At 36.4% G+C, this 21,211-nt stretch overlaps 1 long non-coding RNA gene across 1 annotated transcript; it reads left to right on the top strand.

Annotated features, from left to right (window-relative positions):
• The first annotated feature begins 508 nt into the window (after positions 1 to 508).
• LOC145126221 (uncharacterized) lies at positions 509 to 2,295 on the top strand. The gene is made up of 2 exons (XR_013716370.1): positions 509 to 977; positions 1,060 to 2,295. It is a non-coding gene; the product is annotated as an uncharacterized LOC145126221 (long non-coding RNA).
• The last annotated feature ends 18,916 nt before the right edge of the window (positions 2,296 to 21,211 follow it).

Below are 21,211 nucleotides of genomic sequence, written 5' to 3'. Positions count from 1 at the left end.
TTTAGGCATATCGATTATGGATTTTGTCTTGTGGGTTATGACATATGACTTAGGTCTTAAGGCCTATGACATATGATGTATACTAGAACATATGTTTGATGACATATGGTTTAGAAATTAGGGATTAAGGTTTATAACTCAAGGCATGTTCAATGTTGCAAAACTCATTAGGTGTTCCCAGAGCAGCTGACTAATGAGTATTCGAAACATTTTTTTTAATCATTTTTTTCTCGGTCTAACATAAAATAACTATAATGCTCTTATAACCAATGTATTTATTTTTTGGACTTATTTATTATTAATTTACTGGAAATTTATTTTTGTCAAATTGTCAATCATAAACTTTGAGAGTTAGAGAATTTTAGTAGTTATACAAAAATTTGAAATTAAATTAGATAATTCACGTTGCCGCTCTTATTTTCATCTCCACTTCCCGGTAGTTATACAAAATTTAAATTAGATAATTCACATTACCGCTCTCGTTTTAATTTCCCCCTTCCTAGTTTCAAAGCCCTATCCTTTTTAAACCTAATTCAAATTTGGTACGCACCAGATACGTCCCTCACTCTCTTCTTTACCCTCTATCTTCTATCTAACCTAAAAGCAGCCGCCGACCACACGTATTGTCGATCCAAACACCATCGTCGACCACTTATGGCGATGTCGAACTCAAATCTCACATAACCGAGAGTCGTCAGCCACTCATATCGAGGACATCCACACCACGACGCACGAGAAACCATGTCGCTTTTCCACCTCTTCTGACCGACTTCACCACTCCGAAATCTATTCTACTTACCGACTGTTTCGTATTTGCAAAGAAGAGGTATGACTAAACCTAAAACCATCAATCCCTGTTGTTCTCTTTCTCACATTCGACACCTTCTCCAATATTAGCCTTTCTCATGAAGATTATGGCCCTGTTATAAGCTTAAGTTTCGATTGGAAGGTCGAAGTTATAGTCTTGTCGTATTGAGGTTTTTTATTTCTAAATTCTCTTATTTTGATTTGGGGGAGTTCGATTTCCTCTTATTCTCATTGTAATTGTATTTTTTTCAGCATGATTTTGTGGATTGTTACCTATTGTGTTTGAGTTCGGTCACAGTAAGGACTAGAGAGGACCTATTGAGTGAAAATTGATTTTCCTTTTGATCCCCAACTCTACTGCAATGTCATGTTCCATTAGCTGTTAATTGAAAATACTACTGAATGGAAAGTAAACAGGGATGCAAGTGAACAGGGACGCAAAAAGGAAAAAAACTTGGTAAATCATTTGAACATTGGTATGGTTTATATTTCTATGACCATTTGGTAGCCATTTTTTTCAAACATTCTATGTTTTCGCATATGTGTAGGGATATGCTAACAGATGACATGTTTTAGGAACTCAATTACTAAAGGTACTTTTTAAAAGATTAAATATGATTGGATTTTGCTTCAGGTAGTTCTTATTAGTAGTGTTTTCTCTTTCACGCATCCATCTTCTTTCATATGGTTTACTGACAGGTAAATTATCATGTATATGTGAAGCATCAGGTATTTTCTATTTCCCGGACTTCTGATTACAATTCTTCATTTGAGGAATATATAATTTAGCAAAGGAAAGAAAATGGAATCTCTTCAATATATGATTATTTGAAGTTTTAGATAATCTGGATATGGTTTTGGGTGCTTTTGGATTGAATGGGTAATTTCGTCCAAAGTCATGTAGATGCATGTGGATGTATTGTCAAGATGGTATTAATCATATTATGTTATATGGTTTCCGTTTAGCATATTATGTCGTATCATTTTGTGTGTTGATAAATCTATATGTTGCAGGATTGCTAAAAAAATCACAAGTTTATATTCAACATGCTTATATGAAACAACTTGGAGTTATTATACTTCTTATATTTTGTGAATTTGCATGATTTTTTTTGATTTGTTACAATTGCAGTGTCTATGGAGTTGGGTATTGATGATGAGAATGGGTCTAAACTCTTCAAATGTGATAAAATACGCCTCTTTTCAGAAAAAAAAATGATGAATTAGAAGAATTGAGAACTTGTGAGGAAACAAAAAGAGAATGACCGCAAAAGATGAACAACACACCACCAAATGCGAACAACTTGAACGACAACTACAATCGGCAGTGACGGTTACAAACACTTTTAAATAATTGCAAAAGTAGCAGATCATAGAGTGTTTATTTGTTTCTCACAGTTTTTATTTTGAATTAGGTTACTTTTCATTTCCATGTAATAAATATTTCTTATTTATTTTATGGTATAAATCTTATTTGATTTTTTGTTATTTTTGTTTTTTATATATTGGTACAAAATAATTGGGAATTAATTTGTAAATTAATTATGCATCCGTAACTATTTATCTTTGCAACGAAAAAATTCCTACAAAATGTGTCTATGGATTGTGCTATAGAAATTTGGCAACAAACTTTGTAACGGAAGCATGTTTGGCGATGGAATCTGTTATAAAATATAGACCACGAATTTTGCTATGAAACCAACACCATGAATATTGCTAGGGAGTCACCACAACGGATTTAGCTAGGGAACAATCACCATAGATTTTGTTAGGGATTCATCACCATTGAATTTGCTAGGGATCTACAACTACGAATTTTGCTAGGGATTCATCACCATGAAATTTGCTACGGATCCACTACAATGAAATTTGTGACGGAAGAACTACTACGGAACGCGCAACGGAATCCTACTACGGAATACATGACGGAATACCATCTACAACGGATTTCATTCCGTTGTCATATCTGTGACGGAATTATTGTTTCCCTCGCAAACCCTCGCTACGAGGTTTTTTGGGACGAAAATCGGTCGTCGCAAATTCCGTCGCAATTTGTCATGTGCAACGGAATTTCAGCTTCTTGCAACGAATTCCTTCCCTAGCAAAATCGCGTTTTTCTTGTAGTGAGTAAAAGATAAATAATTTATCTTTAACCACATTAAAAGTTGAAAAATGGTCTTCTATATAATATTTTTTATAGAAATAGATATATAGATTTATACTTGTTTTCTTTGATTTATCAATATTTTTTTAATGAATGTTTATATTTGCAAAAATTTGATTTAATTTATCAAACTCGATCGTTCTATTTTTTTCCATTTAGGTAGAAATCATTTCTAGTTTCGATTTTTATTGGTATCTAAGGGTTTTATATTACAAATTATAATCATATTCATTACCACTTAAATACTTAGTTAAAAGATTCTAACTTAAGATGAATACTAAAACTAATAGATATTTTTAGTTATCTTACATTGAATTGTTATTATATTAGATAACGATATAATAGCAGGTTGGCCGTTGCAAAATTATTAACTTACCAACTTTAACAACAGGTGTCAAAAATTTGGTCATTAATCTAATCATTGTGATTTAGTTGATTTTTATAGAAAATCATTGATACTTCTTTTTTCGGATTTGAAATATTAAAATCCAAAATTTCTAATTTGATATATAATAATCAATTGATTTTTTGTATTTAAAAAGATATTTATGACAAATAAATGTTTAAAAAAATAAATCACAAAATACAAAAGAATTTTATAGTAATGATAAAAAAAATCATTTTCATTCAAAACATAATTGTTTTAAATTGGGTTTTAATGAGTAAAAAGTTTATAGGTTTTAGGAACGAAAAATCTTTGTGGGTTTTGATGTTAAAAAACTAAATTTTGACCTAACAAAAAATTTAACATGTTATGCATGTTTCGCTTTTTATCAACATATATATAAATTGAAAGAAATAAAATAACCTAGATTGATTTATCTATGTCGACATTCATTTTTCTTTTCATGTATTACATACAACTAAAACAAAAAAGAGAAAAGAAGAAAGTGTGAAAAACCAAACAAGTAACAAAAAAAAAAAACTCTATAAATACATATATTGAAAGAGAACAAAGAATTTAGATAGATTTACCTATTTGTACATTTTTTTTCTATTTTTCATACATTATAGATAGCTAAAATAACAAAAAAATAAAATGTGAGTAACCATCCAAATCAAAACAATTTTTATAAAAATATAAATTGGAACGGAGAAAAAGAACTCAAATACATTTTCCTATTAACACATTTTTTTTTTCAAATTTCATCTATTCTAAATAAGTTCACATATAGGCACAAAAAAAAAGTTGATAACTATTTTGTATAAGTTCAAGAGGTTGGAGAGTATCAAATGAATATGGTTCAAAATATAAATGATTTATCTTGAACTATATGATCGGGTGATAGATTCAAAAATTAGGGAGGACTGCGAATACAAATCTTAGTCGTAAGATTGAAAAAATAAAAGGTTAAGATCTTTTTATTTATCGTCAAAATATCGTGAGATAATATAACATTTTGGTAATTATTTACAAGATTTTGGTAGTTTAGTTTATAAGTTAAATGTTTAGAGGTTTAAAATAGAAAAGGAAAAATCAGGAAAAAAAAATCAAAATTTTCAGCAGACTTGCCTTGCGCTCCTCTTCCTCACCTTCCCCGACTCTCAGTTTAGTGTTAGTCTGCTATTGGCTAATTTTTTTTACACTCACTTCGTTTTTTTTATTAGAACTTTCTTTTATAATTTTTTCTTTTCTAAATCTTAAAAAACAAAAGTTCTTAAAATTTATTATCTATATAATGAACGAAATTCTAAAATTTTGATTTATTTTTTAATTTTTACTATTTACTAAAAAAAAAACTTAGAAAAAAATTCCCCAAAAGTCATAATTTTTTTAGAGATAATTTTACTCACAATATTAATGACTTTGTAAAAAAACTTTAAAATAAGCTTTTGAAGTCTTTATATTTTGGTTTTAGGAAATATTTGTTTTTATAAAATATAACGGAATTTTTTATCCAATTTTAGAAAAAGAAAATGATAAAGTTCTTCGTAATACTATTTTAGTGAGTTTGTAAGAGAAAATTTTCAAAAATATTATTGTTAAGGATACGAACGTTTTGTTTAAATGATTTTAATTTTTTATAAAAAACAAGACATGAAAATTTTCGTTCTCAAAGTAAAAAATCCTTCTAAAGGTTTACTATATATAATATATTATGAATTTTTTCAAACGAAATTTTAAAAAATAATGTTGTTTAGATACCAAATTTTATTTTAAAAGATTACACATTTTAAAAAAAATGTTGAACATAATATGATCCAAAATGAGATAATTTAAAATATTTACGATTCAACATTTTTACGATTATTAATTTGTTATGACCTAAAAATATTTTGATTCAATTATTTTATGATCTTTATTTATATCTTTTATAATTCAAAATTAAATTAGTTAAAATATATAATCTTCCAAAATTTATTATAAACAAAAATTTATTTTTTAATATATTATTGATCCAAAATCATGTGATTAAAAAATAATATGATGCAAAAATATTATGACCTAAATATATTATGATACTTAATATTTTTAATATTTAAAACTTTTATAATTGTTAAACATTAAAAACTCAAACTAATATTTACTTTAAAAGCATAAAAAAACACAAGCAACAAAAAACATGTAGTAAAGACATTAATTAAATAAAAAAACGAAAATAAAATAAAAGAAAATAACAAAAAAAACAAAAATAATAAAAATATAAAAAAATAAATAATAAAAAACTCTAAAAACTGAGTATATATATATTTTATAAAAATTGGAAAAGTAATATTTTAAAAAACATATATAAAAACATAAAAATAAAACGAAAATAAAAAATAAAGCCCGCTTAAACGACGTTCCATGGAAGTTCGTCGCACGCGATTGAATCATCGAGTCTGTATTTCATTATCTTTCAAAACTAAGACCACCATTTACGAGAACTTAAAGTTATTGGGAGAACTTAAAGATTTACAAGAACTCGAGAACTCCTACTCCGTTTACCATTTTTCAAAACCAAGACAACCATTAGACCCTAACGTTGCGTCTAAGAGAGATCCATGCTCAACAAAAAAGATTTGACGACTTTTTTTTAAATGTGCATATATACATATATGCACATTTGAATGTTCATATATGGGAATTTAGTGTTTGTTTTTCAAAAAATTTCAAAACCAACAAAACAATGTGACTCTAATACCAATGTTTAAGAGAATCATAACTTGAAAACATCAAAAAAAAAAAAAAAAAAAAAAAAACACATGAAACGTAAATATGTATGCATGCACATTTAGATATGCATATATGCACATTTCAAAAAAAAAAGTTCGTCAAATCATTTTTTGGACAATAGATCTCTCTTATGCGCAACTCTAGGAGTCTTGTAACACTCCAATTTAGGTATTACCATTGAAGCCCTTGAAGTTTTAAATATTGCATAATAAGTCCCTTAAGTACGCTGGGCGTACTTCATGAGTACGCTTAGCGTACAATGCTTAGATGATTGCGAAGGGCCAGCACGTACGCTTGGCGTACCAAAGAGTACGTGGGGCGTACGTGACGAATGTTCAAACCCTAATTTTCGGACTTGAGACCTATATAAGCATCCTTATCTCATTTGAGCTTCACCCTAATCAGCCTCCTTCACCTTCAAACATCCCTGAAAACCATAAAATCATTAGAGAGTGTGTTTTGAGCTTAAGGAGTGCATTTGCGGCCATTTTAGTGTCCATTCAAGAAGAAGGAGTTGCTAAGCAAGCTTGGAGTGGCATTGGGCTTCAAGAATCTGCATCTAGTTCACCTTGAAGAGCTTCTGGAGGTATAAAGCTTTGATCTTTCCATCTTATTCATTAGATCTAGCTAGGGTTTTCTATTTGGTCCGTTTTGTTAGTTTTGGACCTTCTCTTGAGAGTTGAGCAACTCCAAAGGCTGAAATGGTTAGATCTGAGCTTTGTGAGCATGCTAGATGCATAAAGGTGCTAGCTGGGGAGTATTTAGACTCCATGCATGAGTTTGAAGCCTTATATGAAGTCATAATGTGAATAATGAAGTTTTAAGTCCCATATAGCATGCAAGGGCATAAAGTTGCCAACTTTATGCCCTAGGATGTCTTGATGAGCTCAGATCTTGTATTGGATGTTAGAACACCGAGTATTAAGCACTTAATGGAAGAAAGTGCTTAATTTTTTTGTACGACGGGCGTAAGTTAGAGTACGCCGTGCGTACAGCTCAGGGACTCAGTACGCTGCACGTACCAGGGCGGTACGCAAGGTGTACGCATCTCAGATGGGATTGGACTTGTTTTGGGCTTTTAAGCTTTTGGGCGTTAATTAGTCATTGGGACTGGTCACGTTTTGGAGTTAGTGGGTTAGCTTATTTGTTTTGGGCCATGAATACTATTTTGGGCTTTATTGGGCCATGGAGCCCATTAATGATTTTGGACATAGACTTTGGGCCCATTAGCAAAGGAATACTTTTTGGGCCATTGTGAAAGGACTTGGGGTTTGGGTTCTTCAATTGGATTGTGTTCAGTCCTAATCTTGGGTAATGATATTATTGTTCAACACGGGTGGTTAAGAATTGTTAGGAGAGCAACTTTCGGGTTCATCAGACAGAGGCGAGTCTCCTCACCATACCAATGGGTCTAAGGCACCAAGGCCGACCCATTTTGTGATATGTGGTACACTTGTTGTAGAGATATGTGGTATGATAGTTAGTTATGCTTAGTGTTATGCTATCTATATGTGTGATATTTGCAGGGAAGACCATGGGAGGAGTCATGCCACTTGGATGTAAGACCATGTGGGGGAGCCCATGACTTTTCAAGTAAAGACCATGGGAGGAGCCCATGACACTTAGATGTAAGACCATGTGGGGGAGCCCATGGCTTTCCACCTAAAGACCATGGGGGGAGCCCATGTCACTTAGGTGTAAGACCATGCGGGAGAGTCCATGGCATCCTGGAGTAAGACCTTGGGAGGAGCCCACGACATCCTTATATATTTGTATGCATGGCTTATGCGGTATATGTAGCTTTTATAGCTAATATGATATGTGTTTACGTGGATTGTGTGTGTGGGGTATGCTCTGGGGAACTCACTAAGCATTAGCTTACAGTTTGTTGATTTGTTTCAGGTACATCTGAGCCTAAGGGCAAGGGCAAGGCTTGATGGCGCGACATGCACTCTCCGATATTTGTTTTGATGGGACACCCTGATGTTTTGAATAAAATGTTAATGTTATGAATTTTGAAAACAGTGGTTCATGTTACTTCACACTTTATGGGAATGTTTGGCTAATTAAAAATGAAAAATTTATTTGAAAATTTTGGGTTGTTACAAGGTTGTATCAGAGCCTTGGTTTGAGGGATTCGGGCACACTCTCGGGTGTGTCAGGACTCAAACTAAGGAAATGGTAAAATTGTTTTCAAAAATAAAAGTTAAAAACTTTTTAAGAATGGAAAAGAGGAGAGTGCAATGCGTGTGATCGGCCGAGCCAAGTAAGTAGTTCCCCAATATGTTAGCTATGTTATAATGATGCTTGAGTTATGATAATCGTATAGATCTTGATATGTGTATGCTTTTAAAATTATATACGGTTAGGAGCTTATAGCCTTAGAATGATTGATTTGGCCTAATTTCCTATTCCTTGTCTGGTTATGGTCCTAGGGTAGAATCTATTATTCGAAAGTCTATTTGATCCTTTTCTGTGTATAATTTGCATGCATAAATGCAACCTGTTATGATTGGTTTGATGTGGGTAGGGAAAATCTTAGGACAGCTTAGGATTTGAGCTATGCGGTAGCCTATGAGATATGATTTATTTTCGGACGATTTGGAGTTATCAGGTAGAGCCTTGGGGAAGGTACAGGTAGGTGTGGAAGGTACTATTGGGCCCGTACTACTGAAAGCACAAGACCTGTACCCGAACCAATGTTAGACCTGGAAGCTCTAAGGAGGACCGGTGTGGGAGGATCCCCTCTATAGAAATCCTAATCATTATGTTTTATGGTATTGTAGTACAGTATGGTGATGACACGACATGGAGCTGGGGGATAAGGATCGTGATCTCGATCTAGGTCGAGCGATGGTACCGAGCCCATCAAGGCGTGTGGGGCGCCGTAGTTTTTCAGGTTCAGGGACCCCATTGTTAGCCGACGCTAGGTGGCAGACATAGAAAACGCCCAGCGCACGAGTTCATGCCCTGATGCGGCGAAGGTAGGGTTTGCTTATGTTGGGTTTTGAGCACTATAACACTCCTATGGTGCACATACAACCCTAGATGCTTTGGATCTATGTTTTCTCTAATTATACATGCATTTTTCAATTTTCCAAAGCATACATACTAACTAGCATACAATTGAAGCTATATAATATAAAAACTAGTTTAGATGATTACCTCTTATATGTAGGGTGTAGTTCTTGACCTTTGAAAGCTTGAGCACCTCAAGTGTGATGCCTCTAATATGTCACAAACACCAAATGAAAGAGGAGGCTTGAGAGAATAAGTTACTTAGCACAATATCAATAACACTCTTCTAGAATCAAAGGGGTTAACCGATTTTGGCTCTAGGGGTGGGCTTTTATAGTGTGACAAATGCTAGGGTTACATCCATGCAAACCCTAATGCACCATGACCTTTCATATTACTTAGGCTCCATGGGTTAAACCTCCATGGACTATCTCATTGATTTAGCCCATCCTAAATAACCATGGATCATTAGCCCACACTATAAGAGTCATTGATTTACATAATCAATCCCCATATATTTAATTAAGTCTTTTTTTATCACAAAATTAATTCTTGATCAATACTAATTAAATAATATGATTTCTCAATTAATATATTATACTTATAATATATTAATAAATCATAAATAACCTTATTCTCAAAAGTCCATCCTATCAAATTGCACTGGTGAAAGCAACCCAAAAGGACCATGCTACTATCGGTTCAAGTACATCCTAATTATAGTTATAGGCTTAGACACCTAATCCAACAGTCTCCCACTTAGATAAGTCTAATAACTATAACTGCCAATGCAACTTTAAAATCCGATTAGCAATTGTAGCTTTCAAAAGCCGCTGTCGAACTCTGACCCAGTCAGTGACGCAACCTTTAGATAAGGGATCACATATTCCTCTGTCCTCAAGATATCTATGCGGACAAATACATGGAACATAGTCATACTTATTGTCCTGCAATTTGTTTCCCGATTTCCGATTCGTCTAACATAGAACATAACTGAACACATTAATTTAGTTCTGACTGGGCCCGATACATAGTCAAAACAGAATCATCGAGGGGCCCAAGATATTGGTTTTAATCCTATTAGGATAAAAGGAACAGATAAACTTCGACATTATATGCTTGTATTAACTACTCATCAAATCATGCACACTGACACATTTTATAACATCAAGTTACTGATGCGTTTTCATGCCATCAATGCACAACCAACTCATAGTCAACAACTCATATATCTTGGTTTGACGATTATATGATATTATCGTCTCATAATTACTCGTGATTAATTCCATGAAGTAATTTAGGTGAGCGCGGGTTGAATCCAATACTCAAATCTTATTTCAAGAGCACTCATGAATGGTGTAGCAAACTTTTGCTATGTCTAACGCCTTAGACAATCTACAAGCCAACTCATGACATTCTAGCCTCATGACCTACTTCCAAAGTATGATCGACTGTGAATGGTTTGAATAATCTTATTATTATGGAAGTCAAAACATGCAAAGTGAAACAATAGTAAATAATTGACACAAGACAGTAACTTTAGTTATAAAAAAAACTTCTTTTATTTAATCATCAAATTGATGGGTTTTGAGCATTCTAACACTTCCTAAGTGTACATGCAACCCTAATAACCTTGAATCTATGTTTTCTCTATATACATGCAAAGGTTATTTCCTAACTAGCATGGCATGGGGATTACATAAAACATAAAACTAGTAGAAATACATACCTTGTTGTTGCTTGGATTCCTTCAAGACTTTGTGAGCCTAGCACCCCAAATGTTGTGCCTCAAATGCTTCACACAACACCACAAGACTTGGAATAACTTGAGAGAATACTTCTAGCACTCAAAATTGGTTATGCCCTCTCTAGTAACACTATGTCCACTAGATCTCCTTTTTGCTAGCCATAGGGTTCCTTTTATAGTGTTGTCACAATTAGGGTTTACACATGAATGCCCTTAATTGTCATGACTCTTGATTTCCCATGACCCATGGATTTGTAACTCCCATGGACTATCCATGGAGCTCCATATGGTTACATCCATAACCCATAAACCATGGATCATTGATCCACCATAAAAGAATTGATGATTGTCATAATCAACCCTATATATTTAATTAGTCTCACTTTGATCACCAAATTAATACTAGATTAATACTTGATCAATACTAATTAAATAATACTATTATTAATATATTAGAACTTATAATATATTAATAATCATAAGTGCCTTATTCTCTCATTTAGTTTATCCAAGTATTGCAATGCCATGCAACCCAAATGGACCATGCCGGGTCGGGTCAAGTACATACCAAATAAAGTTATGGACTTAGACACTATATCCAACAGTCTCCCACTTGGATAAGTCTAATAACTATATTTGCAAATATGACTTCAAAATCCGACTAGCAATCGTAGCTCTTTCAAAGTCTCTCGGAACTGAGATGATGATGATACGCCATTTAAGATAAGTGATCATATAATCCTCTGTTCTCATGATATCAGCCGGACAAACACATGGAACATGGTCTTACTTATTGTCCAGCATTTGTTTCTCGATCTCTGATTTGTTTCGACATAGAACTAAATTGAACACATCAATTAGGTTCTGACCGGGCCCGGTACATAGGTCAAAACCATATCATCGAGGGGCCCAGATATCGCTTCTATTTCTAGAAGGAACAGATAAACTTCGACTGATATGCTTGTACTAACTACTTGTTGAATTATTCACAAAGGCACGTTTTATGACATCGAGTTACCAATGCGTTTTCGTGCAATCAATGAATAACCAACTCATAGTCAACAACTCATATCTCTAGGTTTGAAGATTTATATGATATTACCGTCTCACGATCACTCGAGATAAATTCCATGAAGTGATGCAAGTGAGCGTGGGTTGGATCCAATACTCAGCCCTTATGAGTACTCATGAATGTTGTAGCAACCATTGCATTGTCTAAAGCACTTTTAGACAAATCATACAAGCCAAATTCATGACAGTCTTAAATCAATACTTACTTCCAAAGTTTGACTGACTGTGGATGGTTTGAATAATTACATAATTATTCTGGAAGTAAAAACATGCAAAATTGAAACATAGTAAACAATCAACACAAGATAGTAACACCTTACTCATAAATAAATAACAACTTTTATTTATCATCAAATGTTAATTACATTTTACAAGTTTCAGGAATCTAATTATTGAAACTAATATCATCCCTCAGCCCAATGCGCCTCGCATGCTGTAAATGCTTAACCCTGCTCAGTCCCTTCGTGAGGGGATCTGCCGGGTTCTCATTTGATGATACCCTCTTAGCCACGAGGAGTCCTTCTTCTATTCGATGTCTGATGAAATGGTATTTTCTGTCAATGTGCCTAGATCTCCCGTGATCTCTCGGTTCCTTAGCCAAAGCAACCGCACTTTCATTGTCACAGAAAATTTCCATTGGCTCTTTTATAGCTGGTACAACTCCAAGATCTCCGATGAAGTTCTTTAGCCATATCGCCTCCTTAGCTGCTTCACTTGCTGCTATGTACTCTGACTCACAAGTAGAATCAGCTACTGTCTCCTGCTTGGAACTTTTCCAAGTAATTGCCCCTCCATTTAGGATAAAGACCCAGCCTGACTAAGAGCGGAAATTATCCCTATCAGTCTGGAAGCTAGCATCGCTATATCCTTCCACTCTCAAGTCATCACTGCCTCCGAGGGTAAGGACCCACTCCTTAGTCCTCCGCAGATACTTGAGAATGTTCTTTACCGCTGTCCAGTGTGCCTTGCCAGGGTTCCCTTGATATCTACTGACCATGCTCAAAGCAAAGGCCACATCAGGGCGAGTACAAGTCATAGCATACATGATCGAGCCCACAGCGGAAGCATATGGTATATGACTCATTTCAGCTATCTCAGCCTCTGTACTCGGACTCTGAGTCTTACTCAGCTTGGCATTACTCTGGATTGGTAATTCTCCTTTCTTGGATTCTTGCATGCTGAACCTCTTCAGCACCTTATCCACATAAGTACTCTGACTAAGTCCAATTAGTCTCTTACTCCTATCTCTTAATATCCTTATCCCTAGGATATAGGCAGCTTCTCCAAGGTCCTTCATAGCGAAACACTTCCCAAGCCAGGACTTAACCTCCTGCAAGGTTGGGACGTCGTTTCCTATGAGAAGTATGTCATCCACATACAACACCAAGAAGCTAACTATGCTCCCACTAGCCCTGACATACACACAAGACTCATCCTCACTCCTAGAAAAGCCAAACTCTTTGACTTTCTCATCAAAGCAAAGATTCCATCTGCGAGATGCTTGTTTCAATCCATAAATGGATTTATCAAGCTTACATACTCTATTAGGGTATCTTGTATCGACAAACCCCTCTGGTTGAGCCATGTAAACATCCTCAGCCAACTTTCCATTAAGGAAAGCGGTTTTGACATCCATTTGCCATATTTCATAATCATGAAATGCAGCTATGGCTAACAATACTCTAATAGACTTAATCTTAGCTACTGGTGAGAAGGTCTCATCATAGTCAACTCCCGGAGTTTGAGTAAAGCCCTTCGCAACCAGTCGCGCTTTATAAGTGTGTACCTTCCCATCCATGTCGGTCTTCTTCTTGAAGATCCATTTGCACCCAACTGTCTTACGACCTGGTACATTGTCAACCAAGTTCCAAACTTGATTGTCATACATGGACTGAATCTCGCTGTCCATAGCCTCCTTCCATTTAGCAGACTCAGGGCCTGCCATGGCTTCCCTGTAATTATTAGGTTCATCCAAATCTATTAGTGTACTATCACTAATAAATGTATCACCTTCAGTGGTGATGTGATAACCATAATAAAAATCAGGTGTGTTCCTCACCCTAGTGGAACGTCTCGGAGGTACAGACTCATGTATCGGATCAACAGGAGTTTCCTCCTCAGGTTGGTCGATAACATTTGAGGTTCCTTCACCACTTGACTCTTGAAGCTCTTCAAGGTCAATTTGCCTCCCACTGTCCCCTTGGCTTATGAATTCTCTCTCACGAAAGACTCATCTTCTTGCTACAAAGACCACATTATCACTGGGTCTGTAGAAGAGGTAACCAAAGGATCTCTGTGGGTAGCCGATGAAAATACACCTCTCACTTCGAGGTTCAAGCTTATCATGAGTCTCACGCCTCACGAAAGCTTCACAACCCCAAATCTTGATGTTGTCTAAATTGGGAACTTTCCCAGTCCACATCTCGTGAGGTGTTTTGGCAACCTTTTTAGTAGGGACTAGATTAAGGATATGGGCGGCAGTCTCTAAGGCATACCCCCAGAAAGAGATTGGTAACGAAGCTCGACTCATCATGGAACGAACCATATCCAGCAAGGTTCGATTGCGCCTCTCAGCTACACCATTCAACTGTGGTGTTCTGGGAGGTGTCAATTGTGAGACAATCCCACATTCCTTAAGATAGTCAAGGAACTCAATGCTAAGATACTCTCCTCCTCGATCGGATCGGAGCATCTTGATGTTCCTACCCAATTGATTCTCCACTTCCTGCTTAAACTCTTTGAACTTTTCAAAGGTTTCTGACTTATGCTTGATTAAGTAAATATATCCATATCTACTGTAATCATCAGTAAAAGTCACATAATAGCGGTTAGCATCCCTTTTAGCAACTCTGAAGGGCCCACACACATCCGTGTGTACAAGGTCCAACAAACCTTCACCCCTATCACAAGTACTTGTGAAGGGTGATTTTGTCATTTTTCCAAGTAAACAAGACTCGCAACTATCATCTGACTTGAGGTCAAATGATTCCAAGACTCCAGCCTTTTGGAGTTGGCCTATGCGCTTCTTGTTAACATGTCCAAGACGACAATGCCACAAGGATGCTTTATCCAAGCTATCTGAAGAATCAATATACAACACATTATTTCCTAGATTGTATACAACATTCAGGGCTTCATGTACACCATCACAAGGTAATGCTTTAAAGTAAAATACATCATTGTAATAAACATTAATAGCACCATTTTTATTATCAAATGAAAATGTAAAACCTTTTCTGTACAAGCCATGAAAAGAAATAATATTTCTCGCCATTTCGGGCGAGTAACAACACTTATTCAAATCTAACATTAACCCATTATTAAGCAATAAAGAATAAACTCCTATCTTGGTAACAGGTGATGCTTTCCTGTTGCCCATGACTAAGTTTATCTTCCCGTGCTCCACTTGCTCACTTCTTCTTAGTGCCTGCAAATCAGTACAAATGTGAATACCACACCCTGTATCAAGCACCCAAGAATTAGCATTAGATGAGTTGTTAGACAATATTGTGTAAATACCTGCATGGGTGGGTTTAACCTTCCCATCCTTTAGATCTTGCAGATATTTGGGGCAGCTTCGCTTGAAGTGTCCCTTATCCTGGCAATAGAAGCACTGTGCTTCCTTTGGGTTTGAAGAAGGAGTAATGGGACCTTTCTTTGTCCCACTTGAAGAGGAACCATCAAGAGTCTTACCCTTGGTACCCTTCGAAGGGCTTTTCCTCTTCTTACCCTTTCCCTGCCCAATAGCCAGAACAGGGGCTGTTGAAGGAGTAGAAGTAGCAACCGCTTTACCCTTAAGGCCATTTTCAGCTGTCCTTAAGAGTCCTTGAAGTTTGCTAAGTGTGACTTCCTCCTTGTTCATATGATAAGTCATACGAAACTGATCATAACTTGGAGGTAAGGAATGGAGAATGATGTCAATCGCCAGTTCCTCAGGAAAGTCAACATTTAGCTTCAGCAACCGGTCAACGAACCTTTGCATCTTCTGCAAGTGACCGGTGATGGGTTCACCATCCTTCATCCTTGACGTTATCATGGAGGAGATGATTTCATACCTCTCCTGACGCGCGCTCTGATGGTACCTTTCCATCAGATCCAGGTGCATCTCATAGGGGTAGAAATCTTCATAGGATTTTTGAAGTTCAGGAGTCATGGTGGCCATCATGATGCATGCTACTTTAGTAGCATCCTTTTCATGTGCAACAAACTCCGCAAACTCTTCAGGAGTAGCAGTGGCTTCATTCACAACCTTAAGCTCCCTATCGAGGACATATTCTTTGTCCTCATAGCGGGTAATCATTCTGATGTTTCTGATCCACTCATTGAAATTGGATCCATCAAAGATGACCTTACCACACAAGTTCATAAGGGAAAAGGAGCCTGTTGGGTTTGAGCCAGAAGCATTGTTGGAAGACATCTGAAAGGAAAGAAAGACAAGTTTCATTAGATTAGGAATCCTTAATAATTCACCCAAATGAAATATTAAGGCTAGGATCCAACAAACTATTTATAGTTGGAAGAGGGATGCCGTAATCCATACTATAAAATATTTGAAGGTAGGTAAATGACGATTTACCAATTTCCACCATAAGAACGAAATATTTTATTATTAGGTTTTATTGGTTTTGAAACTCCTAGATCTTTTGAGATACATTGAACTTTTCAATGGCATGTTTGAATCTCGATTGTGCCCTCTCAAGTTTGTGACTGGGATGCCGAGGATCACAAACAAGGTGTGAATAACCATACAAATTGACTTGGTACCCTCAACAATATTACCTAATCGATGTGCCGGTTAACCACACACGCTCCACCGATCTATAATAAAGTCAAGTTACCCTTTGCCACTCTTACTAGTCCATGTTAGTGTGCCGGTTAACCACACACGCTCCACTAACGACTTGGTAAGGTACAAAGTGTAATTTTATGGGCTAGCACCAATTTCACATTTTCCTAAAGTAACTAAGATTGGGAATTTATAATGTATAGTTACTTTATAATTCATTATACTTTTAACAAGTATTTAAAGTCGTATCCTACCCGTTCGGCTAACGACCCTCCACCGATCAAGGAAGCGGTGGGTGAGAGTGGACACCCATTAAGTCACCATTTTATAGGCAACAACCTTATACCCCCCCTTATAGACCGGCTTCGTGAATGAGGCCTACTAACGGTAAGAATGGCATATTCTTATACATATCTATATAATAAAATTATAATAATAGTATAAGTGTTGATTTTTAAACCTTTTAAAAATCTAAGGTTTAATTTGGAATTAAAGTATTAGAGTGTAAGACTTTTCAAATTCCAAAACTTGAGGGCAAGAATTGAAACTATTCCAAGTCTCTTCAATTTGTAACTTATGAGTTTTAATGGTTCATAAAATGAAGACTCTTCATTTTATGAAACCTCTTTAGTTCTTTAATCATAATTAAAAGAAGTGACTTTTGGTTATCCATAACTTGAGGACAAGTTATGGACACCATCATAGCCATTAAGATCATGAATTAAACACACATGGTGGTTACACATAATTCCTATGATCTTCTAAAAACTCATAAGAACACAAATTCATGTCAAGCAATTTCAAGAAATCATATAAACATATACAATACTTGAAAATTGATAAAAGTCATGTAAAATGGGTTAACATAATCATTATCATTTTGAAAAACAGATTTTACAAGTCCAAAACAGATTGGGATAATGATCTTAATCCATTTCCAGCAACAAAACTCGAAAAAACTGCCCAGCACGCTCCTACTCGCCGAGTGCACTATTCTACTCGGCGAGTAGAATGAATTTGTTCATGGACTCGGTGAGTCCTCCCCATGGACTCGGCGAGTACAGTCGTCAGAGTGCAGAATTTTCGTTTTTTAAGCAGTTTTGCATCAAGTATACAGAAAACAATCCTAGGCTCTGATACCACTGATGGGTTTTGAGCATTCTAACACTTCCTAAGTGTACATGCAACCCTAATAACCTTGAATCTATGTTTTCTCTATATACATGCAAATTTCTTTTTCAAGGTTATTTCCTAACTAGCATGGCATGGGGATTACATAAAACATAAAACTAGTAGAAATACATACCTTGTTGTTGCTTGGATTCCTTCAAGACTTTGTGAGCCTAGCACCCCAAATGTTGTGCCTCAAATGCTTCACACAACACCACAAGACTTGGAATAACTTGAGAGAATACTTCTAGCACTCAAAATTGGTTATGCCCTCTCTAGTAACACTATGTCCACTAGATCTCCTTTTTGCTAGCCATAGGGTTCGTTTTATAGTGTTGTTACAATTAGGGTTTACACATGAATGCCCTTAATTGTCATGACTCTTGATTTCCCATGACCCATGGATTTGTAACTCCCATGGACTATCCATGGAGCTCCATATGGTTACATCCATAACCCATAAACCATGGATCATTGATCCACCATAAAAGAATTGATGATTGTCATAATCAACCCTATATATTTAATTAGTCTCACTTTGATCACCAAATTAATACTAGATTAATACTTGATCAATACTAATTAAATAATACTATTATTAATATATTAGAACTTATAATATATTAATAATCATAAGTGCCTTATTCTCTCATTTAGTCTATCCAAGTATTGCAATGCCATGCAACCCAAATGGACCATGCCGGGTCGGGTCAAGTACATACCAAATAAAGTTATGGACTTAGACACTATATCCAACACAAATGTCAATTACAATTTAGCTATTACAAGTTTCTATTTATCTAAATACTAAAACTAATATCGTCCGTTAGCCCAATGCCCATTGCATGCTGCAAGTGCTTAACCCTAGTCAGTCCCTTCGTAAGGGGATCTGCTGGGTTGTCCTTTGACGATATTCTCTTCACCACGAGCTATCCTTCTTTTACTTGATGTCTTATGAAGTGGTACCATGATCTCTCGATTCCTTGGTTAAGGCAACCGCCCCTTCATCGCAGAAAATCTCCACAGGCTCCTTTATGGATGGTATGACTCCAAGGTCTCCGATGAAGTTTTTCAACCATATCTCCTCCTTCGATGCTCCGCTTGCTGCTATGTACTCTGATTTGCATGTTGAATCAACTACAGTCTACTTCTTGGAACTTTTCCATGTTACTGCTCCTCCATTCAAGGTAAACACCCAGCCCGACTGAGAGCGGAAAATATCTCTGTCGGTTTGAAAGCTGGCGTCACTATACCCTGTCACTCTCAAGTCATCACTCCCACCGAGGGTAAGGACCCAGTCCTCAGTCCTCCACAGGTACTTAAGAATGTTCTTAACCACAGTCCAATGAGCTTTATCAGGATTCCCTTGATATCTGCTGACCATGCTCAAAGCAAAGGCTACATCAGGGCGAGTACAAGTCATAGCATACATGATCGAGCCAACTGCAGAAGCATATGGTATTCGACTCATATCTGCTATCTCAACCTTTATACTCGGACTCTGAGTCTTACTCAGTTTGGCATTGCCTTGGATAGGTAAGTCACCTTTCTTGGAGTTCTCCATGCTGAAACGCTTCAACACCTTATCCAAATAGGTTCTTTGACTAAGTCCTATTAGTCTTTTACTCCTGTTTCTTAATATCCTTATCCCTAGGATGTAAGCAGCTTCCCCAATGTCCTTCATAGCGAAACACTTCCCAATCCAGGACTTAACCTCCTGCAAGGTTGGGATGTCATTTCCTATGAGTAGTATGTCATCCACATACAACACCAGAAAGCTAACTGTACTCCCACTAGCCTTGACATACACACAAGACTCATCCTCGCTTCTCGAAGATCCAAACTCTTTGACTTTCTCATCGAAACAAAGATTCCATCTGCGAGATGTTTGTTTCAATCCATAAATGGATTTTTCAAGCTTACAAACTCTATTAGGGTACTTTGCATTGAAAAACCCTCTAGCTGACTCATGTAAACATCTTCAGTCAACTTTCCATTAAGGAAAGCGGTTTTGACATCAATTTGCCATATTTTATAGTCATGAAAGGCAACTATGGCTAGCATAACCCTTATAGATTTAATCTTCGCTACTGGTGAGAAGGTCTCATCATAGTAAACTCCATGAGTTTGAGTAAAGCCCTTTGCAACCAGCCGCGCCTTATATGTGTGTACTTGCCCATCTATGTCGGTCTTCTTCTTGAAGATCCATTTGCACCCGACTGTCTTACGACCCGGTACATTGTCAACCAAGTTCCAAACTTGATTGTCATACATGGACTGAATCTCGCTGTCCATAACATCTTTCCATTTTGCAGACTCGGGGCCTGCCATGGCTTCTTTGTAGTTGTTAGGTTCATCCAGATTTACCAGTGTGCTATCACTGATAAATGTATCACCTTCAGCTGTTATATGAAAACCATATAACACAGGTGGAACATTAACTCTACTGGAACGCCTCAGAGGTACGGACTCGTCAATTGGTTCAACCGGAGTTTCCTCCTTGAGTTGAGTGCTAGTGTTTGGGGTTCCTTCATCGCTTAACTCTTGAAGCTCTTCAAGGTCAATTTTCCTCCCACTGTCCCCTTGGACTATGAGTTCTCTCTCTCTCTCGAAAGACTCCTCTCCTCACAACGAAGACAACATTGTCACTCAGTCTATAGAAGAGATATCCAAAGGATTTCTGTGGATAGCCGATGAAAATACATCACTCACTCAGAGGTTCGATCTTGTCGTGAGTCTCGCGTCTCACGAAAGGCTCGCAACCCCAAACTTTGATGTGGTATAATGAGGGAACCTTCCCTGTCCACATCTCGTGAGGTGTTTTGGAAACCTTTTTGTAGGGACTATATTAAGGATATGGGTGGCAGTCTCTAAGGAATACCCCCAGAATGAGGTAGGTAACGAAGCTCGACTCATCATGGAACGAACCATGTCTAGCAAGGTTCGTTTGCGCCTTTCGGCCACACCATTAAGTTGAGGTGTCCTAGGTGGCGTCAATTGTGAAACAATTCCACATTCCTTAAGATAGTCTAGGAACTCGATACTAAGATACTCTCCTCCTCGATCGGATCGTAGAATCTTTATTTTACTGTCTAATTGATTCTCTACTTCTTGCTTAAACACCTTGAACTTTTCAAAAGTTTCCGACTTATGCTTGATTAAGTAGAGATAGCCATACATGCTGTAATCATCAATGAAAGTCACATAGACGCGGTTAGCATCCCTTGTGGCGGTTCTGAATGGTCCACACACATCAGTGTGTATGAGATCCAACAGACCTCCACCCCTTTC

This window comes from Lactuca virosa, chromosome 7, assembly GCF_052849685.1.
Source record: "Lactuca virosa cultivar CGN04683 chromosome 7, Lactuca_virosa_CGN04683_v6, whole genome shotgun sequence".
In the NCBI taxonomy this organism is placed as follows: domain Eukaryota; kingdom Viridiplantae; phylum Streptophyta; class Magnoliopsida; order Asterales; family Asteraceae; genus Lactuca; species Lactuca virosa.
Note: the sequence above shows the minus strand (reverse complement) of the source record. Positions and strands in the feature narration are given on the sequence as shown.